We start from the raw sequence: 26,877 nt of genomic DNA on the forward strand, positions 1-26,877 counted from the left end.
TCAACCAATAACAAATGCTGGCAGGGCTGTGGGGAAAGAGGAACCCTGCTCCACTGTTGGTGGGAGTGCAGACTGGTACAACCACTGTGGAAATCAGTATGGAGACACCTCAAAGAACTAGGGCTGGAGGTCCCATTTGACCCAGCTATTCCCCTGCTGGGTATCTTCCTAAAGAATTAAAAGAATCATACCACGGTGATATATGCACATCCATGTTTATAGTGGCACAGTTTGTAATACCTAAAATTTGGAAACAGCCCAAATGCCCATCAACTGATGACTGGGTAAAGAACATAGGGGTTTTGTTGTTTTGTTTTGTTTTTATAAAATAGCCACATAGAATGAGAAACTAGAGACATTTATAGCTAAATGGATGTACATTGAGGCCATACTCTTAAGTGAAATAAATGGGATATGTATGTTTAAATACCAAATAGTTTCTCTGATGTGAGAAACTGAAAGTGTAAATGAGAATCAAAATGTATAATAGATAATGTGAAATAGGAAGAAAAGGTCCAAAGGGGAAGTGGGACGGTGGGGGGGGGGGGAGGAAAGAAGGGAAAGGAATAAATATGAGAAAAAATATGAGGAAAAAACAAGGTCTAAATAGGGAGGAGTGGAGAGGTTGAAGGGAGGGCAGGGGCACTGGGGAAGAAAAGAATCAAGATATATCATGTACAGGTACAAATTCTGAATGATGAATGTCATCGTACTGTATACCTAAAATATACCAATAGACTTAATGAATTTTTAAAAAAGAATTAAAGGAAAAAAATGACTGCTTTATGTTTTAAAAGAGACAAAGAAGGCATAATTCAAACACAAATTTGAAAATTAACCTCTAGAGGGAGCCAAACTGTTACAGAGACTGAAGTGACATCCTGTAGCTGGGCTACCTAGTCTTAATATATGAGCTCAAAATGAGACCCATGAGAATTAATCACCTCTCTGAAAAGCATGTTTTTATTTTTTTGAAATAGCCTTTAGTGGCTACAAAAGATAACAATAAATGACTTGAAAAAAATCTTCTGCTTTAAACCTTTTCAATTTGTCCATGGTCAAGAGATGAGTGGGGAGGGGCAGAGAGTAGGGTCCAGACTGAGGAAATATATAAATAATGAAGTCAAAGATTAATTGTGTAATGCACTGAAGTTAAAATTATAAACAAGAATATAATTTTAGGGTGTTTTAGTGAATCTATGAAAAAACAATGTAAGTCTTCAAGATCCTCTCTTGACCTATCAGATGTCACCCTGACTTCTCTCTCCTCTCCCCTCGTGAGATGTCCCCTCACTGATAGTTCTTTGACTGAAAAGGAAATATAAGGATGGTGGTCGTGCCACTTTCTCCCCTTCCCAGTCCTGGAAGTGAAGGGCTTTTCCTATATTCTCATCTCTATCAAGGGGCTCACTTATCACCTGGTTTAATGTGAAATTTCTGAGAGAGATGGCAGTAGAGAGTGTGGCAGCATATTACAGTCTCTCCGGAACAATTTAGCAAAGGGAAAAGAAAGGAAAACTGCAGGAACCCAGAAAGAGAACAGGAAAAACAGAAAACTAGGAATTACAGAGAAACTGGAGAATCTGAAGACAATGCAAGGAAAAAGAAGGAAGCAAGCTGGAATGCTAACCCCAGGAGGAGAGGCAGGGCAAGACTCAGTGTTCACCACAAAAAAGTCGGTGTAGAGAGAAAGTAGGACTCATGGGGACTCTCTATCTGTCCTCCATGTCTGTTAGACTCCAAAAGTGCAGACTCAAACAAATCACTGATTCAAGAGCACGGAGGGATTTGTTTGGACTTATTTCTCTTCTGTTTTGTTGGTTTTGGAGTTTTAGGGGGTTTTTCCCTCTTTTTCTTTCTTCCTTTCTTTTGCTCTTTGTTTTATTCTTTATTGTGTTTGATTTTTTATTCTACTAAGTTTCATCACTCTTCAGTCAGATCCCTTATCTCATTTATTTCCTTTTTATCTTCCTTTCTTTATTTTTCAAATTTTATTTCTTTCGTTTTTCCCTTCTCCACAACCTCCATTTTTATTACTCCTACTTTCAAGTTTTAATAATTTTTAGATATTTATTTGACTATATGCTATTATCATTAAATGCATTTCTATTGTTAGTGGTGGTATGGTTGTATTTAGTAGATATTTACTATAGGTCAATATTTGCCTTGGTTTTGTATCTATATTATTGTTGAAGATCTCTTTTTATTGTTGACAGTTGTAGAGTGGTAGCTTTTACTGACTGGGCTGTAGCTCAGATGGAAAATCCTGGTTCAATCCCTAATACCATATACAAATAAAAATAAGTAGAAGTATAATCTTTCCTAGGGTAAAAGGATGCGACCAAATAAAATAGGAAAATGTCATGGACTTGGAAATACAGGGAGAAATCCATCTTATGTATTTTTTAAATACTATTCTAAACAATGCTGAACAATTATTCAGCATCACAGTCCACTCAGCTTTATCAAGTACTTTCTTATGCCTGATGGGTGGTCAGCAGTTATACACATCCATGCAAATGGAAGTCATTCCTAAGCTCTAATCATATATTTTTATTAGAATATATGCATGGCCCCATTATTTGAGTTTCAGCTTTTGGGGCCACTCCAGTCCTCTATAAACATCAGAACTAATAAAAGGGATGATATTCCTCAACCCCTAAAGTAACTGTAGTTGAAGATCATTTAACGAGGAGCCTACATGGCAAAATAATTGTTTTAAAAGAATTTCTCAGATGATTCTCTATTGTTAAAGATTATGTCTTTGTAATAATCACAGTGCTCTCAGTACCTGGTGATTATGGATCTGCTGGGGAACTGGCTAATGACAGGGCAACCCTGTCTGAGAGGCAGGAGTGGGCAGAGGTGGTAATCGACAAAGAGAGTGATCTCTCAGGGAATGATCATTGTAGTAACCTAGTTTTGTAACAGTTCTTGATATATTTATGCATTTTAGTACGTATTATCTATTTTTTGAGTAACAGTAAATGAAAACCATTCCAATCAGAAAAGCCAAGGCTGTTTATCTTGAGTTTCTATAGCAATGGAGTCAGCCACCCTTGGCCTGTAAAGTAGGTAGGTAACTTTATAATGGAAAAAAGGGAAAGCTTCAGATATACTCTGATGGAGACTGTTGGCCTGAGGAAGTTGTCAGCAGGCTATTTAGGAGTAGGGAATCCTGGGAAATGGATCAGGAGAACATGTTTGACTTTTTCCAGATTGGTCCTAAAAAAGGAAGGGCAGACATTAGGGAAACTTTCAGTTATTATTCAAGTCCTAAATGTTAGAGAAGTTATATTTAAGCTTCCTGATTGTCACTAGAGACAGCAATCTGGTTTCCTGCATGCATGATTTATAGTGGGCTGGCTTCCTAGGTTATATATATTGTAGATAGGGAGTTGGCTTCCTGAGGAGTTGGCTGCAAGTTGAGGATCAAAGTTCTTTTTTTTTTTTAGTCCTGAGGATCGATGGCACCCAGCTACATTCTCAGTGCTTTTATTTTATTTTATTTTACTTCATTTTATTTTGAGAAAAGTTTTCAGTTGCTCAGGCTGGACTCAAACTTGTGATCTTCCCCTCAGACCTTAAGAGTTTTGGGATTACAGGCATGTTCCACAATATCTACCTTCAAAATTCTATTTTTATATATGGCCTGGCCATTGATTCTAAAATTTTAAACTACTTTAGAATTAAGATATTTATATTTCATATTATTCATTAAAATGGATCAGTCCTAAGGTTTGGATACGGTTTATCCCTATTAAAGATCACGTTGAAACCTGGTTCCCAGTTTTGAGGGATAGTGAGATCTTTTTTTTATGCTGCCCTGAGGATTGAACCTGGAGGGCTCTAGCACAATGATACATCCCCAGCCTTTTTTATTTTTTAATTTTATATTGAGATGTATCTCACTAAGTAGTCCAGGCTGCTCTCAAACTTGGGATTTTTCTGCCTCAGTTCTTCAAGTAGCTGGGATTAGAGATGTGTGCCACTACACATGGCACAGAGGAGGTGGGATCTGTAAGAGATAGTTCATGGAAGGCTCCACACTCATGAATGGATTAATATATTTCTCCAGAGACCAGGTTAGGCACCTCTAGACCAGATTAGGTCTTGTAGGAGTGAGCACTCTGGGTCTTGAAGGACTGCATCAGTTACCACGGGTTGATACAAAGCAAGTTTACCCCTCTACTTTCTCTTCTGCGCATGCTCCCACTATGTGACGCCATCACCCCGATACCTTCACCAGAAGCCAAGAAGGTGGCAGCACCATGAACTAGGGCCTCTAGGACCGTGAGAAAAATGAGCTTATTTTCTTTATAGATCACCTAAGTTTAAGTATTTTGTTACAACTACACAAAATAGAGTAAGAAAGATTGCATGTCATCTGGATAAAAGATTGATTTTGTGAAAACTAGTATTTTTTAAATTATGCAATTTATTAGGTAGACCATAGAGGTATTTTTGCTATTATATACAGTACTAGAATATAAGCTCGATAAAGACCAAAACTTTGTTTCTTTCAGCACCTTATCTCTGCTACCAAGAATGGGGTCTGATACATAGTAAGCAAAGTGGAAATATTTTTTAATGAATTAATGCATGCTTCTAACTTTTATTTCAAAATTTATTTTTAATTGTGATGAGATTTAAGTGACATAAAATTTACCATGGTAACCATTTTTTAACTGTGTAGTTCAGTAGTGTAAAATGCATTCGTATTGTTATGCAGCAAATCTTCAGAAATTTTTTCAGTTAATCAGGCTGAAACTCTGTACCCATTTACAACTTCCCATTTTTGACTCCTCCCAATTCCTGGAAACCACTTTTCTACTTTCTGTCTCTATGAATTTGACTACCCTATGCACCTCAGATAAGTAGAATCACACAGTATGTATCTTTTTGTGATTGGCTTATTTCACTTAGCATGTCTTCAAGGTTTATCCATATTGTAATATTATGAGTTTCCTTCCTTCTAAGGCTGGATATTTCATTACATTTATACACCACTTTTTGTTTCTCCACTCATCTGTTGATGGTCACTGAAGGACTCTAGTTAGCAAGACAGACTCCATATTGATGCTTGACCCACCTGCCTGTCCTTTAGATGAACTCAGAAGGAGGAAGCTTAGAAACCTCCTCCCCTTAAAAGGTCCCTTTAGAAATAACAATCAACTGTTGTTTTGCAAATGTTCTAACAGCAGGACATACTGCTTCTGTACCTTTTGCTTGCTTTGCTAGCTCTATCCCACAGGGGGTCCTAGAAACTGTTGACCTCAAAGGTGTATAAAATATGTTTGTCTCCCCCAAGTCGGGGCTCGAGTCTGATGCTCAGCTTGGGTCCCGGCCGGTAATAAACTCCTGTGTGGATTTAATATCGGTCACTGGTTGGTTCTTTCTCACTGGGTCTAACAGTCACTAAGTTGTGTCCAACTTTTGGTTGCCATGAATAATTTTGCTATGAAAATGGATGTACAAATACCTCCTCATGACCTACTTTTAGTCCTTGTGATTAAATATCCAAAAGTGGGATTGCTGAATTCTATGATAGTCCTATTTTTAATTTTTTGAGGAACTTCTAGACTGTTTTTCATAGTGGCTGCACTTCTTAACATTCCCACCAGCAGGGCACAGGCATGTTTCTGATGATTATCCAGTTTCCCAGTGTGGTATAAACCAGAAGTAGTTAGAAAAGGCCAGCAAGTAAACTATCCAGAAAACATATGTAATATGGGATGAATCCCTTTTCTATAATGCCACATTAGCGTGATGTATAATACATAAAAAAGTCACAAATGCTATCCCAAATATAGATTGTATTGTTATAAGGCCAAATACTAAACTAAAATAGTATTTTCTATTAAGGATATTTGTATTTGTGAAATGTTTATTGGTGCTTTGAACTGTTTATTGATTAGTAAAAGAGGGAATCTGGCTGGGAAAATCCTGTGGAGTGAACTAATATGTAGAAATCTATGCAACAGGATACTTAAAGATAAAAATAAGAATGTGGGAGGATTAATGTTTCCTAAAGTTCCATTTCTTCTCCTCTCACTTCATCTTTCCTTAACCCAAATTTACAGACCAAACCATTGAAGAATAATAGGTTCAACAGTTCCTGAAGAGGGTAGTGACATAGGTATGACACATAAGGGACATTATTACATTGTGTGCAGGGCAGCATGGGAGGAATGGCTGGGAGTTAGAGAAAGATATATTTTCCATCCCATGCAAGAGCCACTTCACTGATAGCTGGCTGGCTGGCAAGCTTGTCCCAAGGCAGCATAGGCAGAGCCAAGGTGGTAAGCTCTGTATGGAGAGGACATTGCAGGATCCAGGTGGGGTCCCTAAGAGAGGAGAGTGGCTTGGGAGTCAGAAGGAATATTTGTCCATAAGCTTGGTTAGGGGTTCACCAAGCAGAAACTGAAGACATGCAAGGCCAGGGAACCTGAAGCAAATCTGTAGAGAAGGCACTGGAATTGAGAATAAACAAGCAGTTAATAAGCAAAATGGCAGAGCCATTGAAGGGTGTCTGTCGAAGGGTGTGTGGGGAAATACCACAGTGAGGTAATTCTTTTATGTCTTGTCCTAAGAAAATGCTGCTGTCATTTCATTTACTACATTCATGATCCATTGCAAGGTAAGGGGTCCTGTATATTCCAGGTTCGTGGTGAGGAGAACGGGCAAAGAGCTCACATCTCTGGTCATACCAACATTACAACCTGGACTAGGATTAGAATTCAATGACCTGCAGTGCTTTGCTGCCAGGTCAGCCTTCATCCTGCAGTTTTCCAGAGGTAGAAAGCTTTTCCTTCCTAGAAAAAGCTTTTGTTTTTAATCTATGGTTAGATTGCAGGTTTTAGGGACTGGTGATGAAGGGGGATTTGTATAAACATATTCATTAGGAGTCACAGACTAATGCTCTGATTTCTTAGCAAGGTTAGTTAAGGAAGTGGCCTTAATTTTAGGTGGCTTACTTATTTAACATCTTACTTAGAGATCGGGTTTGTGGTACCTTGCATTGAGACACCTATTCAATAGTAGACATTCTATATTAACCCTTAAGCATGAGCTGGTCCTGATTTTTATCTAAAGTGATGGCATTTGTTTGTTTTGCAGGCAATGAAGCAAGGGCTTTCTTATGTATGTGTGAATCATCAGTGATTTCAGAAAATCACTAAAATGTAAGACCGCGGAGATTGTTTATATTCTTTAAGACTTTAAAAACTAATCTGATGAATAGAATCATGGTCATATTATATTTTTAAACTGAAAGTTAGCTTACTTACCACTTGAATCTTTAAACCTGAAGGTAGTAAGCTTATTTTCAGTTAGTCATGAATAAAATGGCCCCCAACATATTGCTATATTGTAAAACTTTCTTAGGGGCCAGGGGTTTAGCTCAGTGGCACCATGCCTGCCTCGCAAGCACAATGTCCTGAGTTCGATCCCTGGTACCCCCAAAAAAATGTTCTCCAAAAAGTGAAGTTTAGTATTTATAATAATTAATAAAATACAAGGTGGTAGAATGGGCTGGCTTCTTCCTATTTCACTTACAGTAGAGAGTCCTTGTAGTAAGAAAATAAGCCTTGGAACTTTGAGGTAAGTCCTCTAAAAACTAAAGTGAAAGACAAAATTAGGGCAAGAAAATAAGGCACATTTAAGGTATGTTTCTCCAAGAAAAAAAATGGCCATGTGTTTTCAGTACCAGAACCTAATGAGATGTTTGTGGAAAATGAACATTTCTAGGCCTCATTCTAAAATTGCTGAGAAAGGTTGGAGAAGCTGTGTGAAACAAGCTTTCCAGGTAATTCGTTGTACATTAAGTCCAAGAACAACCTCATTTGAAGAGGTAAAAACTAGACATTTGTTAAAGTCAGTTCTGCATATTATATACTCTCTATACGTCATCATTTCTATTTTTGATTATAGTAGTGTGACTGCAGACATGGCTTTGCTTGCCAAATAAGAATAATTAGAGGACCAGGGATTTAGCTCTGTGGTTCCAGCACCTGCCTCGCAAGTGCAAGGTCCCGAGTTCGATTCCTGGTACCAAAAAAAAAAAAGAATAATTAGACTTCATATTTAGCCAAACTTTCTCTGGCAAGCAACTCCTCAGTGCCACTTTTAGTAAGGTTTCCCTGCAACTTTCAGACACTACAGCCTGCTGGGTGGGCAGCTTTTCTTTTTTCAGTAAAGGATACGATAGCAAATATTTTAGGATTCATGGGCTGAGGCAAATTGTGATGTTTCATAGTACCTACCAGTGAGAAAAATTCTTTTTCACACAAATAAGGTACATTTGAATCCTGACAGCAATAATGAGCATGTGGTTTTAATTGAAAATATTCATCATTTGAATGTATCTATAGAAATCTCCTATGTTCTTTACTAGATATTTGCCTTTTGGAATATGATTACACTGTAGATTAATCCTTTCCAATCAAAGATTAAGTGGAAGTGCCTCAACTGCACAGAAAATGGATTTTAAAATAGGAGAATGTCTTTTAGACTTAAATTGAAGTCCAAAAAATACTGCTAGAATTGTAGGCTGAACTCAGAAAATACATTCTCTGCAAACTTGTATGGAGTGGAAGTCTTGCTTCTCATTTAATTTTTTATGGCACAGGAAGTGAATAAAGAAGTTTATATGGCTTGTAATTTCAACAACATTGGTTGCCATCAAAATAAATTTATTGCAATATGTTTTGCATATAGACTCTATTTTGCCTTGTAGTTTTAGGTTCAGTTCACTAAGACACATTGTCAAGTCTGCAGCAAAACTAATTTCCAAAGCAATTTGAAACTCAGTAATACTGGTTGAGGAAATGCATCATTCAGAAGAAAAATTTAAATCTTGTGTGTATGTTTTTTTTAATCTCAATAAAATTTGCCACTACTAAGCCATTAAAGGAGAAAATAAGGATATTTGCTTCTATTTAGGACAAAAATTCATGAGACTAAATTTATTAAGTTCATGAGAGCAAATGAAGTTTACTGTTAATACTGATGGTTTAATAACACATGATAGAATCAAGTACTTTGACTGTCCATTTCTACTGATGGATAATATGATGAATAAAATGAGATATTTGAACACCACACATTTTCAAAAACGTAAATTTTCCAACCAAGATTTTTTTCTCCTCATACAGTTTTATCAATATCAGTCATAACACATACCAGTCAAGTTTGAAATGAATTAGTATTCTTTGAAAATATTCTGAATTATATTTGGTTTACCAAGAGGATTCTTTGAATAAACTGAACACTATTGGAAATATATGTGGACTCATCAAAAGCCAAAGAAAATCACTCTAAATTACTTGCTTTGTTTTAAAATTGGCTATTGATATTGTTCTCAATGTTCTCAATTCTTCACTAGTACAGATTGAACATCCATACTCCAAGACCAAAAATCTAAATGCTCCAAAATCTGAAACTTTTTGAGTGCTGACATGATGTTACATGAGGAAAATTTCACATCATGAACATTTATTCCATGCCCAAAATTATTTTAAAATATTATATAACATTATTTCAGCCTATTTGTATAAGATGTGTATGTAACATAAATGAATTTTATATTAAGACTTAGGTTCTATCTCCAAGATATCTCATTATAAATATTCCCTCCAGTCAGAAATCTTAAACATTTTTGGTTCCAAGTATTCCAAACCTATAGTCTTGAACTTATTCCAACCTATAGTCTTAAACTACTTTATTTTCTTTAGCTTCTATAATCCAATGTGATTAAGACACCATGAATAAATGACTTTCTTTGCTTGCCCAACAAGTGAGCCATCTAGAAATTTACTTTATAGGCTCATTTTTATTTTTGAGAAAAAAATCTACTGTGATAAGGTATTCCTTCTGAAACTTCCTAGTTTTTCTGACTCTTACTTTACTGTACTTTTTTAAAGCATATCCATAATGTCTTTTTTTTTTGTACCAAGGATCGAACTCGGGACCTTGCGCTTGCAAGGCAGGTGGCAGAACCACTGAGCTAAATCCCGGCCCCATAATGTCATTTAATGATAAACACAATTCCTTGTCATCTAGTTGATGACAGAAAATTCACACTCCATTAGGTCTTTAAAGTGTAACATTTAAAGCCCACTTTTCATTTTTTGTTGTTGTTGTCTTGACATGGTAGGTCTGCACTGGTCATAAAAAACTATAAAATGTCGTGGTTTGGTGATCATTTGGTACTCTAAGTACTGTCGTGAAAAACAGTGTTGTGATTTGCAGTGTTCCTACAGCAGTGCAAAGTAATAAAGTACCATGTCCTGGTGACAACTGTTCAACTATCACTATTGGATGTAATATGAAAACAAATGAGGAACAATATCTGTATTTTAATAAAGCTTTACTTATGGACAATGATAATATAACAAATTTCACATCACAGAAAATATGATTTTATATTTACAACTATTTAAAAGTATAAAAGCTGTTATTAAATTGAAGACTGGTATCATTCATATTTTAAATGTCTCTCAAAGGCACATGTGCTAAAAACATGGCCTCTAGCCCTAGTGCTACTGGGAGGTGGTAGAACCTTTAGGAGGTAGAACGTAGAGGAGGAAAATGAAGTCAGTGGGGATGTGTCATCTTCAGAATGTTTTTCTTTTTTTTCGGTACCGGGGATCAAACTCAGGTCCTTGTGCTTGTGCAGCAGGCAGCGAAACCACTGAGCTAAATCCCCGGCCCTTCAGAATGTTTTTCATCTTGTAAAACTGAAACTCAGTATTCATTAAACCATCACTGCCTGTTTCCTCCTCTCTCCTGCACCTAGAGACCACCCTTCTACTTTCTCTCTGAATTTAACTATTTTAGGTACTCATATAAGGGGACTCATTCAGTATTGGTCTTTTCATGACTAGCTTATTTCACTTAGTGCAGTGTTTTTAAGGTTCATCTGTGTTGTAATACTTGCCAGAATATCCTTCTATTTTTAGGTTGAATGATATTCTATTCTATGTATATACCTTATTTTGATGGACACTTGGGTTGCTTTCATGTTTTAGCTATTGTGAATAATGTTGCTATAAACATGGATGCATACGTTTCTCTCTGAGATCCTGTTTTCAATTCTGTTGATAATATACTCAAGTTGGAATGACTGGATCATGTGATAATTCTACCTTCAATAATTTGAGAAACTACCATATTGTTTTCTATAGCAGCTGCACCATTGCACATTTCCCAAAACAGCACACAACTGTTTTCATTTCTCTACATCCTTGTCAACACTTATTATTTTTGTACTTGCTTGAGAAATAAAATTGCATATATTCATCATGTACAGTGTGATGTTTTGACACATATACACACTGTAGAATATGTCAAGTTAATTAACATTTACATTACCTTACATATTCATTTTTATGGTGAAAACACTCACAAATTTTCTTGCTTTTTATGGTAGCCATCTGATGGCTGTAATTGTAAGATAGTATCTCATTGAAGATTTTTTTTTTGGTACCGGGGATCGAACTTGGGACCTTTTATTTGCATTGCCCTAATGATTAGCGTCATTGAGCATCTTTTCATATGCTTATTGGCCTCTCATATATCTTCTGGGGGAAATAGCTATTTGTTTCCTTTGCTCATTTTTGAATTGGGTTGTTTATTGTTGAGTTTTAGGAGTTCTCTATTCTGAATATTAATCCCTTATCATATATATGGTTTCCAGATATTATATTCCATTTTAAGTATTATATGTTTACTCAGTTGATAGTACCTTTGGATGCAAATTTCAAAATTTTTCACTAAGTCAGAGTTGGCTATTTGTTCTTGTTTTGTCTGTGCCTTTCATACCTCATCCTAGAAATTATTGCTAAATCATAAAGTTTTAGACTTTACTTCTAAGAGGTTTTTAGTTTTAGGTTTTTGATTGAGGTTTTAATATATTTTGGATTAATTCTATATATGGTGTTTGGAAAGGCCCAACTTCATTCTCTCGCATATACATACACATATAAACAGTTTTCCCAACAACATTTGTTGAAAAGACTATCCTATCACCTATTGAGTGGTCTTGGCACTACTGTCAACTACTTCTGGGCTTTTTGTTTTATTCTGCTGTTTTAAATTTTCAGTCTTCCTGCCAGTACCACACTATTTTGATTACTGTAGCTTTTGTTTTTTTCTTTTACTGTGCTAATTTAGCTTTATTTTTCAGTTTAAGGAGAGAGGAACTAGAATATAAAATCCACGACAAGTTAAGAACCACCTCCAATCTCACAGTGCATTGATCTTGCCCATTCTTTTGTCTCTCAAATGAATAGCATATCTTCATGAACATACAATCCACTTGCTTTGCTTCTTGCTACCAAGATCCATTTTGGAATCAAAACTTATCTCTATGCTGATAATGCATTTTTTGGTTACCTTGCCTGTGCAGTTTGGTTGATTTCAAGAAGATCCTACCTTAAAAAAAAAAAAAGAAAAAGAAGATCCTACCTTAGAAGACTGAGAACTGTGTGTGTCAATGTAACTATTATAGCTTTTGTAGTAAGTTTTAAAATCAGGAAGTAAGAATCCTCTAGCTTTGTTTTTCATTTTCAAGATGGTTTTGGCTAGTCAAGATTTCTTTTTTTATTATTAGTAGTACATGTTTGTAGTACCTACTGTTTATATTCCCTGTAGGGAACTGGTACAAGTATTTCTTACTTCCTTTCTTTCATCCCCTTTCCCTTCTCTCCCTCCCCTTTCCATCCATTCTTGACTCCCTTCCTTTTTTCTTCCTTTGTACAATACACAATGTATGCAATACATAGTGCTTGCCTTCCTTGTGTGGAGTTGGCACATGTACATAACACATCTTAATTCCTTTGTTCATCCTTTTTTTTACCCTCCCTTCCCATTCCCTCCGTCAAGATTTCTTTTGGCCTCATCTATATTTTAGGATGAATTTTTCTGTTTCTTCAAAAAAATCATTAGGAATTTGATTAAGATTGCACCAAATTGATATATTGTATGTAGAAGTATTAACAACATCAAGTCTTCCAATCTATGAACAGGGGTGTGGGGTATCTCCATTTATATGAGTCTTTTTAATTTTTTCAGCTACGTTTTGTAGCTTCCATGGTACAGTCTTTCACCTCCTTAAGTTAACTTCTAAGCATTTTATTTTTCTTTGAGGCTATTACAATGGAATTGTTTTTATAATTGTCTTTTCAGACTGTCCATTGTTAATATAGAAATGCAATTAATTTTTGTTGTTGACTTTAAATCTTATTACTTTGCTGAATTCATCCTAATTCAGTTATTTTGTAGAATTTTCAGGATTTCCTATGTGTAATAATATCATCTTTGTAAGTTATGTCATCTCTGGTCAAAGATAGTCCTATTTCTTCCTTCCCAATTTGGATGCATTTTATTTCTTCTTTTTTTATAATTGCTCTAGCTAAAACCTCAAGTGCTAAGCTGAATGAAAGTGGCAAAAGTGAACATCTTTACCTTGTTGCAGATTTTAGAGGAAAAGTTTTCAGTCTTTCACCATTGAGTATGATGTGCTGGGTGGATTTTTCATACTGGTTTTTATTGTTGTGAAGTAGTTCCTGTGTTTAATCATGAAAGGGTATCAAATTTTGTTCAAGGAATTTTCTGAATTGAGGTGATGATGTAAGGGTTTTTTTTCCTTCATGTTGTTAACATGATGGAATGCATTGATGATTTTCCCACTGTGAACCATCCTGTATATCAGGAATAAATCCCATTTGGTCATGATGTATAATCCTTTTAAGGTGCTTCTGATTTCAGTTTGGTAGTATGCTATTGAGAAATTTTGCATCAGTGCTCATAAAAGATGTTGTCTGTAGTTTTATTTTATAACATCTTTGGCTTTGGTATTAGGGTAATTCTGGCCACATCAGATAAGTCAGAAAGTGTTCCCATCTCTTCAATTTTCTGAAAAGGTTTGAGGATTGGTATTAGTACTTCTTTGAATGTTTGATGGAATTCAATAGTCTAGCCATCAGGTCCAGGACTTTTGTTTGTCATTACTGACTCAATCACTTTGTTAATAATAGATCTGTTGTAATTTGGATCTAAAGTGGCCCCAAAAGCCTCATGTTTTGGAACATAATTTGATCATAGGGGTGGTATACTTGACCTGCGGTTAGGAGGCGAGGCCTGGTCTTAAGAACCGGGCCACTGAGGCTGACCTGGGAGGTTATATGTCCCTCCCCAGCTCCTCCCTTCTCACTTTGCTTCCTGGCCACCTTGATGTGAGCAGCCTTCCTCTGCCAGGCTCCTGCCATTTTTCCCTTGGAGCCTGCTGACCATGCATGGACTGAGACCTCTGAAACTGTGAGGCAAAATTAACCTCTCTTCCTTTAAACTGCGGGTGTTGGGTATTATCTTAGGCAATGGGAATGTGACTAAACAAGAACTATTTTTGGCTTTTTAATTTTCATATTAGTGCATATTTGTAGGATGTAATGATTATATTCATTTTGAAAAGTGGCTACATGTACATAAGACATTATTTCATCTCTTCCTTCCCACCTCCCTCCATTTCTTGGACCGTTTTCTCTTTTGCAAAAGATCTATCTTCCTGTTTCCTATTACTTATCTTTTTTTTCATTAAGTTTATTGGTATACCTATCTTTTATTTTGCTCTTTAATTTATTTATATTTTAGCTTTCTCATACAAGAGAAACTATGTAATGTTTAAGTTTGTATGTCTAAGACAAGATCCATTCAGACTTTCTATTTAATTTTGTAGGATTTTTTGTTTCTAGGAATGTGTCCATTTCATCAAGATGATCCAATGCTTTTGTATACAAATGCTAATAATACTTTTATGCTCTTTCTTATATCTGTAGAATTGGTAATAATGTTTTCCTTCTCATTTCTGATTTTAGTATTTTGAGTCTTCTTTTTATCTAACTGTCCATTTTGTTTATCTTTTTGAAGAATCAACTTTTGGTTTTATTGATTTACTCTATTGTTTTTCTATTCTGCATTTTGTTTATCTCTGCTTTAATCTTTATCATTCCTTTATTCTGCTAGCTTTGGGTTTAGTTTGTACTTTTTCTAGTTACTTATGCTGGTAAAAATAGGTTGTTGGTTTGATGTATTTCTTTGTTTTCAATGTGTTTATAGCTATAAATTTCCCTGATTAGCACTGCTTTCTCTGCATCCCATAAATTTGGATATATTGTGTTTTCACTTTTATTTATCTGAAACATTTTCAAAATTCCCTTGTGATTTCCTCTCTGATCCATTGATTAAAAGGGTGTTTTTAAATTTTCATGTAATTTTGAATTTTCCAGTCTTCTATTAATTGATTTAACTTCATCCTGTTGTAGTGAGTAAAACTATTTTAAGGCTAGGAATGTAGTTCAGTGGTAGAGTGCTTGCATAACATATGCAAGGTTCTGGGTTCCATCCCCAGCACCACAAAGAAAAGAAAAAAGATACTTTTTATGATATTTATATTTTTAAATACATTGAGACTTGGCCTGGGGATTTACCAGGGCTGGGGATTTACCTTAGTGGTTCTGCTGCCTGCCTCGCAAGCACAAGGTCCCAAGTTTGATCCCCAGTACCAAAAAAATATATATATATATATTATTGAGACTTAATTTGTGTCCTAATAAATTAAGTTCTAGAAAATGTTCAATATGCACCTGGAAATAATGTGTGTCATCTTATTGGGTATTTTGTATTCATTGGTAGATCTATTTGGTTTATTGTGTTAAGTCCTCTAATTGTTTATCATTTGTCTGATTGTTTTAACCATTATTGAGAATGGGATATTGAAATCCATAGCTATTATTATGCAACTATTTCTCCTTCAATTCTGCCAGTTTTCTGCTTCATATATTTTGATGATCTGTTATTAAGTCATAAATGTTTATAATTATTATGTACTAATATGTTTATTTCTTTATTAGAGGGAAAATTAGATGAATCAAGAAGGAAATTAAATTTTTTAAATTTACTAATAACCATATGTATTTAATTATGAATAAAATAATATCAGGGTAGAGATTAGGGTTTCTACAGTAATTTTGGTTGGACACTTGGGTCATTTCTCTTGCCACTTGATAAACTTAGCTTTGTGTTTTCATGCACAATGATTTCCTTGGAGACATTCTCCATGTAGTAACTCCCATGTTTACTGGATCTTGGCTTCATGCAACCGGACTTCGAAGTCCCATTTGGTCCATAGACAGAAGACCAGAGAAACTAGTGAAAATGGACCAGTTCAGGTATGGGAGCTGTATTTAGGTCCTTACTGAGTTGAGCAATGTCAGGTTATTAGCTGAGTGGCAGAAAAAGTAACTGATTTACAAATTTGAAGAATGTGATGCATTAACACAGCTGGAAAAGGGAGAGGACCTTAAACTTTGATTGATAGTGGTTGACATGTTCCCACCTGGGTTTACACATGAGGTCTGTGGTTTCTAATTGGCTTCTTTTTACATTTGAGTCATCCAATCAGGAAGGTTGGAAGGTAGATCTGGACTATTTAATTGAACATACAGAAAGGCAATATGTGTATCACCCCACAGTGTCACAGTGATTATCATTTTCTGGTCCCTTAGGAGTTCTAAAAACGAGGGATTACATACCTTTTGCAAAACCCCATTAATTCTTCCTAATGATTACACCTACTAAAGCCTAGTGATTGGGCTGGGGATTGTAGTTCAGCGGTAAGGCACTGGCCGAGCATATGAGAGGCCCTGTGTTCAATCCCAGTCCCACAAAAAGCCTAGTGACTGTATTCAGTAAAACAAAAACAAATATGACATGACATAGTTTTCTCTAGAAGAACCAAAAGTAAAAGCCATCTTCCAAGATACCTATGCCATTATTATTAAGCTTCCATGACTTAAAAGATAAGAGTTTTGTTTCACTCTTTACCCTCTGCTTGATCTCAGTGTCTAGGGTCTCCCTGAAGCCGGACTTCCACCCTAATCAGGAGCCCCCTATCACCCTTGTGCTCCTCTGCACCCCACTCAGTGCTTAGGCACCACTGTTTCTGATTTCCATTATCCTCATCCACCACTGACTGCAGTCCAAATCATAGCTGTGCATGACACTTGGATATGCTTCAGTTACATACTTGGCTTTAATGAAAAGTAGGCACTTTTAAATGATAAAATTTAGTAAATAAAAATTACAAATTGTGTTAGGTTGTGCTGCTATAGCAATATATGATAGACTGGGCAATTTATAAACAACAGGAATGTATTTCTCACAGCTTTGGAGGCTGGAAAGTCTGAGGTCAAGGTGCTGTCAGGTTTGGAGTCTGGTGAAGGCTGCTCTCTGACCCTAAGGTGGCATGTTGCTGCTGCAACTTCCAGAGAGGTTGAACACTGTGTCCTCACATGGCAGAATGGACAGAAGGACCATAAAAAAGAGTGAGCTTCCTTGGTCACGCTTTTATATAAGGGTACCCAATCATCCTATCATGTGAGCAGAGCTCGACCAACTGAGTCACCTCCTAAAAGCTACGTCTCTAGATATTGTTGCATTGGGCATTAAGCTTCAACATGAATTTGGGAGGAGACAAAGGCATTCAAACCATAGCACAAACAGAAAAACAGTAAAGGGGAGAAATCATCCCTGGCAGCTTACATTAGACCTGTAAATTTCTTCTTTCAGTATTGCTATATGAACTCCAGAGAAGTTTTCAAATTTTGTCTGTCAGTGCAGAAAATTATATTTTAAGAAAAGAGTTTGCACAAAATCCATTTCCAGGGTCCATTTTACCTAAATGGATGTGACTGCTACATATGTGAATGCTCCTATTTGATCATACTATGTAGTAATACCTACCTATCATACCTTCCCTTTTTTGTTTCTTTCATCTCAATTGCTGGCTGAATCTCTAACCATTTTCCCAGTTCTTAGAAACACTTATTTTTTTTCACGATTTTTTATTGAGTTGAAATTTATTGCAGTTTCCAGGCTGACATTAAGAGGCTTAAGAAGTCATACACTGTCCCAACAATTAAAACGTTCAACAAACTGAAAAGACTTCTCATCTTCTTAGATCCATCAGAGAACTGAGAATTACTTCAGATTACTGAGAATTACAGACAGGTGGGTACAGAGATTCACTGCTTAACATAGCAGAAACCACACATAGAAACCTAATGGGAACAAGTGCTGGAGCAGGAAAACCCAGACTGTGATTGATAAATAGATGAAGACTCAGCTGGACAAGTATGAGAATTAAAAACTCTAGGGGGGAGCTGCTCAAAAGAAGGTGCCCTTCACTTTTAGTTTTATCTCTGGGAATTCTGTCCACTCCTGAAATGAATATTGAGGAAAAGTCCCTTGTGCTTCAGGCAGAGGAAGAGGAAAGCAACCATATGAAATACCCCAGAAAATGCTTTTCTTCTCAACAAGGTTGGCCCTGAGAAAAAGCTACGTTACCACAGCCTAACCTGTTGGGATTCCATCATGGTTAAGTTGCCTGGGAGGAGGGAAATCGCCATCTCCAGCCCCTTCTACCATCTCGTCCTGGGTGAGGGGGCCCTGTAGACAGAAATGAGCAGTGCTGCGGATGTTCACAGTCCAGGGCCTGGATTCACTCAGAGACTGAGAAATATGTAATCACAGGCCTAAGAACTCTCCCACCCACCTTCCCACCATGTTACTGGAAAGGTACCTACTACAGTTCCTTTGAGCTAGTATATCATGTCTGCCTTTCAACAAAAACTTAGAAGTTGTACTAAAAGACAAAAGAAAATAAAGGATAGTTCAAATAAATTGAACAAACATCTGTACTGGAGTCAGATATGGCAGAAATGTTGGAATTATCCAACCAAAATAAAAATTTTAACTATATTAATATGCTAAGGGCATTCATGGAAAAGTAGAAAAAAATCAAAGAACAAGAGGGTAACAAAAGCAGAGAGGCAGAAATTCAGAAAATCAAAAAGAAAGGTGAGAGATTAAAAAGAAACTAATAGAAATGAAGAATGAATTTGATGAAAACTTTGTAGACTGGATATGGCTAAGAAACAATCTCTGAGTTTGAGGCTATAAAAATAGAAGCTTCAAATTTGAAAATCAAAGAGAAAAAAAGACAAAAAGCAAAACAAAACCAAAAAAAAACCCCCCAGAGTAAATTATCCAAGAACTGTAGAAAAACTCAGAAGTTGTAACATATATGTAATGTGAATGCAAGAAGAAAGAAAAAGAAGTAATATTTGAACCAATAATTACTGACAATTTCCCTGAAATCAATTTCAGATGCCAAAATACAGATGCAGGAAGCGCAGAGAACACCAAGCAGAATAAATTTTGAAGAAATTACACTGTAGGCATATCATATTAAAACTTGAAAAAAATCAAAGAAAAAATCTTCAAAGAAGCTAAAGGGGGAAGACCCACATTGCCTATAGAGAAATAAAGATTAAAATTGCGTTCAACTCCTTATAAACCATGCAAGTGAGAAGAGAATTGAATGAAATATATAGTAAGGAAAATTATATTAGTCAGAAACTCAGGTCTGCATAAAGAAAGGAGGAACATTGGGCCAGGGATTTAGCACAGTGGTTCTGCTGCCTGCCTTCCAAGTGCAAGGTCCCAAGTTTGATCCCCGGTATGAAAAAAAAAAAAAAAAAGAAAAAAAGAAAGAAGGAAGGAACATCAAAGAATGAATAAAGGAAGGCAAAATTAAAAACTTATTCTCAATTGATCTAATACATAATAGTTTAATATAAAAATAGCAAAAATGTATTCAGTTATGTAGGGTAATCTGTGTGTGCATGCTCATGTGAACTTAAGTATAAATGAAATGAATGACAGTAATCACAAGAGGTGGAGAAGGAAGGAATTAGGAATATTTTGCTTTTATAAGGTACTTGGCACTACCTGTGAAGTGGCATAGTGTTATTTGAAAGTATATTTGAATTGTTTGTAGTATAAACATATATAACTAACTCTGTGGTGATGACTTTAAAAAAAAGTAAAAAGATAAAAAGAGAAGTATAATTGATACTGAGAAAGGAAAGTAAATGGGGTTACATAAAATGCTTAGCTTAAATTACAAAAAGCAGGGCCAGGGTCTGGGTTAATCCAGGGTTGCGGCTGGAAAACTTAAAACAACCAATGATATGTGGAAGGTGATGTCAATTTCTAGAATAAAAAAGTCTAAGGACCCCAGCACCTGGAAGGAAGCTCCCCTGCCACCATTCCATGCTCCTAGGGCAGAGAAGGTGACCTGTGCGGGTGCCAGAAGCACCCGCCCACCCCGTGGAAATGAGAAGACACTTAAACAAGCCTCAAAAACAGACTTCCAGATCACCTACAGCAACCCCAAAGGGAAACAAGATGGAACAATCTGATATTCAACCACCTGGACTCTCTGAACTGGCAACAAAAGAGGATCTGGGAAAAATGAAATCAGAAATAATTACTCAGATAACAGCAAAGATTGTGCTCATAGTGCAAGACATGATTAATAAATCTAGAAAGGACACAGATTAAAAAAAAATAGAGGATCTGAGGAATATGATGGAATCCCAACATAGGAAACAAATGGAATCCATAAAACAGATCCAAACAGATTTCCTGGAGATTAAAAACTCCACTGAAAGTCTGTGCAGCAGAATGAACCAATGTGAGGATAGAATTTCAGATATAGAAGATAGGATTGCAATTAGTGACTAAGAAAAGAAAAATTGCTTTAAAATTGTAAGGGAACACGAGAAATCAATCCAGCAGCTGCTAGACTGATGCAAAGAAGAATAACATAAGACTGATTGGAGTCAATGAAGAAAGAGGAGAGAGTGCAGATGACATAAAAAACTGTTCACAGAAGTGATGGCAGAAAACATCCCAAGGAGGGGGAAAGAACTTGACATACAGATAAGTGAGGCATATAGGACTCCAGCTAGCCTTGATCAAAAAAACATCCACACATAGGCATATAATTGTTAAGATTCCAGAAATCCAACAGAAGAACAAAATTCTACAAGCAATGAGAGAACAGAAACAAATCACATACAAAGGAAAGCCCATCAGAATCACAGCAGACTTCTCAACACAAACCCTCAAGGCACGAAGACCTTGGAGTGATGTATTTCAAGCCCTAAAGGAAAACAGCCTCCAACCCAGATTGATGTACCCTGCAAAACTATCTTTCAAAATTGATGGAGAAATAAGATACTTTCATGATAAAGAGCACCTCAGGAACTTCATGAATACCAAGCCAGCACTCCAAAAAATTTTAGACAATATCCTAGGAAAAGGCAATGAGGATCACAACCCCAGGAAGCCCAGCAGAATGAATCCATTGGGCATGACAAATTAAACGCAAAGAGGGAGAATCCAACAAAAAGAAAAAGTCATGACAAGGCTTTAAAACTGTTAACTTCATCTCCCTAATGAGTGCATAATTCAATCTTATTATTGTACTGATTAGTATTTTTCTGATTCTAGAGTTGCACACCTTTCCTTGTGCTGTACTGGCTAGTTATCATCTTCTTATGTCTACTTTTTAATTGGGTTGTCTATTAATGAGCTGTAAGAGTTCTTTATATATTCTGGTCATAGGTTATATGGATTGTAAATATGGTCTGTTTAAGGACAACTTTTCATTTTAATGATGTCATTTAAAGTTCTAAATTTTGATGGAATCTCATTTATCAATTTTTTTCTTTTATACATCATGTTTTTTTGTATCCTAGGTAGTTCTTGCCTACCCTAAATTCATAAACATTTTCCCTTATAATTTCTTCTTAAAGTTTTATACTTTTAGGCTTTCATATTTAGGTTCAGAGACCCCTTCAAGTTATTTTTATGTATGGAAATAAAGGGTTGAGGTTAATTTTTTATATACAGATACCAGATGTTCTAGTGCCATTTGCTGAAAACACTATCTTTTCCTCGGCTCTTGAATTGAGTTTATATTCTATAATGTGCTAATGTTAAATAATCTTTCAATACTCAGTTGACCATATATGTGTGGTTCTATTTCTAGATTCTCTGTTTTATTCAAATGATCTATATGTCTTTCCTTACACCAACACTGCTGATTACTATAGCTTTAGAAGAAGTCTTAAAATTGGCTAAATGTCTTCCAACACTGTTTGTTTGTTTGTTTTAAACTTTTCTAGGTTCTTTGTACTCCTACATAACTTTTAAATTTCAATATCCAGTTCTTCATTTATAGCAAGTATACACAGACCTGAATTTTTATATATACCTTGTGTTTTCTAATCCTGCTAAATTCAAATACAAGTTCTAGTGGCTCCTAGAGATTTCTTAGTATTTTCTCTGTAGATGATCATTTCATCTACACATAAAGATTTTGCTTCTACCTTGCCAATCCTATCCTAATTGTGTCATTTTATTGCCAGACTATTGTGGTTGGGCCTAGGTTTCAAAGTTTAATGGACAGATGAAGAGTAAGCATATCTGCCCTTGTTTCCCACCTTAAGGAGAAAGCATTGTATCTTTTCCATTCATATAAGGCATTCTCACTGGAAGTATGGAGTACATGTCTTTAATCTGTTGAGAAGGTTCTGTTCTACTTCTAGTCTCCTGATAGCTTTTACCATGAACAGCTGTGGAATTTAGTCCAATACTTTTTCTCCAACTACTGACAGGATCATATGGCTTTTTCTTTTCCTCTGTTAAAATGATGACTTTTGGGGGTGGATCTTCTAGTGCTGAACCAACACTGCCATCCTTATAACAAAACCACTTTCTACATCCTGCCAGATCTGACTTCTAATGGTTTGTTTTGTTAAACAAATTTCTATCTATGTTCATACTTTTTTCTTCCATTATCTTTAGGATTAGCACAATGTTGAGTTCCTAAAATGAGAGGAGAAGTGTTCATTTTTTTCTGCTTTAAATGTTTGATATAATTTATCAGTTAAAATGTATATGTGCCTGTTGTTGTCATTTAGGTAGGTTTTCAAGCTAGGAATATACTTTCTTTAATAGGTGCTATTCAAATTTTATATATCCTCCAGAGTTAGTTTCATTAATTTGTCTTCCAAGGTACTTCTTAGAAGTTGTCAAATTTATTCCAAAAAAGATTTTTGAAATATGCTTTCTATATCCTTTTAAATTCTGTAAAATCTGTGGTAATATCTCCTAGGTCTTGACATTTTAAGTTTTAAATTTTTTTTTTTTTGGTACCAAGGATCAAACTCAGGTTCTTGCGCTTGCGCAGCAGATATTTTAATTTTAAAAATGGATAATTGATATTGTGTAATAGGAAGTAAAGGTCTAAAGGAGCAGGAGAAGTGGGAGAGGCAGGGGAAAGGAAAGAAGGGAAGAATATTAGAAAAGGAAAAAAATGGAAACAAAATCTTTGCAAATATGGAAAGGTGGAGGGGGTGAAGGGAGGGCAGGGGAAGGGGAAAAAACAATAAGAACCAAGATACTCATGTAATGGTACAAGATCCCAGTGATGTATGTAAATATATTTTATACCTAAAATGTGCCAATAAACTTAATGGGGGAATAAATAAATAAATAAATAAATAAATTACAAAAAGCAAAAAAAGTATAGGAGGCAAAAATGTGAACAAAAAACAAGGGCAACAATTAGGAAATAGTAGCAAATTGGTAGTATTAATTGAACTATATCAAGAATACTTTAAATATCAATGGTCTAAATATACAAATCACAACACAACATTGTCTGATGTATCAAAAACAAAACCCAAGTATATGTTGTTAACAAGAAAGCCACTTTATTTATAAAGACAAATAACACTTAAAAATAAAGAGATGGAGAAAATGATTCCTTGCTAACACTAGTTGAGAGAAAGCTGTAGTAATTATGTTGATTTTAGGCAAAGTAGATTTCAGATCAAGGAGGGTTATCAAGATAAAGGGGGACATTGTATAATGAGAAAGGAGTAAATACTCCAAGAAGACACAATAATCCTTAGTGTGTGCATAGCTAACAACAGCACATCAAATATGTGAGGCAAAAACTGACAGAACTACAAGGAGAAATAGATGAATCCATTATTAGGGTTGTAGACTTTAACACTACTCTATCAGAATTGGATAGATCCAGGAGGCAGAAAATAAGTAAGGATATAGTTGAACCAAACAGCACCATCAATTAACTAGATAAAATTGTTATCTACTTTATTCAACAACTGCATATTACACATTTTACTCAAGCTCACATGCAATATTTACTAAGAAAGACAACATTCTGGGCCATAAAACACACCTTAAAAATTTTAAAATAAAAATCTCACAATGTTTGCTCTCAGACCACAGTGGAATTAAACTAGAAATCAATAATAGAAAAATAGCTGGAAAATTCCTAAATGCTTGGCAATTAAACAGTTGTTGCCAGAGGAGGGAGGGAGCAGAGCACAGATAAAGGGCATTGACTGTAATGCAATTGTAATTTCATGCTATTACAGTAATGAGTACGTGTCATTATAAATTTGTTCAATCTCATAGAACGTTGATTACCAAGAGTAAAGCTTAATGTAAACTATAGGCTTTGGGTGATAACAAATATACCACCATGGTGTGGGTTGTTGATGGAGATGAAGCTTGTACATTTGAGGGAACAGGGGACATATAGGAACCGTCTACTTCCTAGTCAACATTTTTGTGAATCAGAAACTTCTCAAAAGTAAGATATATTAATTTTTTAAATTTCTAAATTGTGCTGATCTCAAGTATACAGTAAGTGTTTTTGTTGTTGCCACTGATATTTGTTTAATTTTGTGGAACTGGGATGAAACTAGGGCCTCAAGCATGCTAAGCAAACACTCTACCACTAAGCTACATCTTGAGCCCAGTGAGTTTTGATTAATGGATATATCCATGTAACCTCCATTCCAATTCACAATAAAGAATATTTTCATCAGCCCAGAAAGTTCCCCTGTACTCCATTCCCTTGCACAATTACTGTTCTGATTTCTATCACCACATATTAGTTGTACTTGTTGACATTCATGTGGAAGGTATCATACAGTATGTACTCTTGTCTGCTGGCTCTCATTTCAGATATTTTTGAGATTCACCTATGTTTTTGCAAGTATTCAGTGTTGTATAGTATTACATTTTATGAATACAGTATATTACAATGTGTTTATCTCTATTTCTGTTGATAAGCACTTGAGTAGGTTCCAGTTTTTGCTTTAGTTATAAAGCAGCTATTATATTTTTATGCACACATTTTATACATATATTTTAGACACATTATTTCATTTCTCCTGGGCCAGTATCTAGGAATAGATGCCATAGTTACTTTTCTTGTAGCTGAGACAAAATACTTGAGACCCAAAGTTAAAGGAGGAAAGGTTCATTGTAGCTCACAGTTTATAGTTGGCTGGCTCCAAGGCAGGATGGCATGGCAGAGGTGAAACAGTTCATGGCAGGCAGAAGGCAACAAGCAGCAAAGTAGAAAAGCAGCAACCAACTACAGCAGCCTTCTTTCTGTCTCTTATATTTTACCCGGGCTACCCATGCTTAGGGTGGGTAACACTCATATCCAGGGTAGGCCTTCCCTTATCTGCACCCAGAACTATGCCAAGTCAATCAATGAACTAATTTTGTGGAGCTGGAGTGAAATCCTTAATCATATACCCTTGATCCCAGTGTTACACACTCTAGATCCAGCCTCCTTCTGAAAAGCCCCACCTATGATCTCATGAGGCTTTGGGGGGACATCTAGACATAAGCTGTAACAGCAGAATTACTGACTGAGTACCACTCCTCCATAGATATTAAAGGACAACTGTAATTGCCCTGAGTATAAAATATATCTCAGTGCAGTTTGACTTTGCATTTCCCTGATGACTAATGCTATTGAACATCTCTATTAACCAGTTATGTATCTTTCCTTGTAAAATGTCTCTGTACATTTTACCATATATTTTAATTAGGGGCATTAATTATTGATTTGTAAAAATTATATATTCTTTTGTTTGGTTGGTTTTTGATTTGTAAAAATTATATATTCTTGATATGAGTCATTTGTCAGATATATGTATTGAGAATATTTTGTAGTCTGTGGCTTGAAATTTTTATTTTCTTGCTAGAGTCTTTAATGAGCAGAAAATTTTCATTTATCAATTTTGTATTGAACATTTAGAACTTTTTGATTCTTAGAAAAATTTTTGCTTATTTCAGGAAAACAAATACATTCTTTCAGAATTTCTATTTAGCTTTTATCTTTAGGTCTAAGATTCATCTCAAGTTAATTTTCATGTATAGGGTGAAGTTGGGTTCAAGGTTCTATGTTTTCTTCCAGTGCCCAATTGTTTTAACATAGCTCATTTGAAAAACCTCCCTTTCTCATTGAATTACTCTGCATTCATAGGTAGAGTGGGAGAGGCAGAAAGGAGGAACTCTTAAGAAATTGGCTCATCTGATTTTGAAAGCTGACAATTCCAAAATCTGGAGGGCAGCCCATCAAATTGAAAATTTATGAAGGATTTCTATGTTATAATCTTAAAGCAAAGTTCCCTCCTCTCTAGGAGCTCTGTTTTCCTGACCCCCATGAGACTTTTGAGGGTGTTCTGCTTTACTTAAAGTCAACTTGTTATAAATGTTAACCATATCTTCAAAATCCTTCCACAGCAACATCTAGACTAGTGTTTGACCAAACAACTGGGCACTTGAGGATTTTCTATATGCAGATCATTTCATATGCTAACAGGTAATTTTACTTTTTCCTTTCCAGTATGAAAGTATTTTTAAAATATCTTTTAATTGTCTTGGCTAGAACCTCCAGTATATTATTGAGTACAAGTGATGAAAGCAGGTATCTCTGTCTTGTTTCTGATCTTAGAGTGAGAACACTGAATCTTTTAATGTTAGCTGTGGGTTTTTCAAAGGCATTACTTATAAAGTTAAGAGAATTTCTTTACGAATTTGTTGAATGCTTTTATCATGAAATAT

General features: G+C 35.6%; 1 long non-coding RNA gene across 1 annotated transcript; it reads left to right on the forward strand.

The window, feature by feature from the left end:
• The first annotated feature begins 6,194 nt into the window (after positions 1-6,194).
• On the forward strand, positions 6,195-26,635 carry LOC110345259 (uncharacterized). Its single transcript, XR_002388463.2, has 3 exons — positions 6,195-6,338; positions 7,120-7,184; positions 26,557-26,635. It is a non-coding gene; the product is annotated as an uncharacterized LOC110345259 (long non-coding RNA).
• The last annotated feature ends 242 nt before the right edge of the window (positions 26,636-26,877 follow it).

The sequence above is a fragment of the Heterocephalus glaber genome, unplaced genomic scaffold (assembly GCF_053883595.1).
Source record: "Heterocephalus glaber isolate CG9 unplaced genomic scaffold, H.glaber_assembly_v1.0 deba00000738, whole genome shotgun sequence".
Lineage (NCBI taxonomy): Eukaryota > Metazoa > Chordata > Mammalia > Rodentia > Bathyergidae > Heterocephalus > Heterocephalus glaber.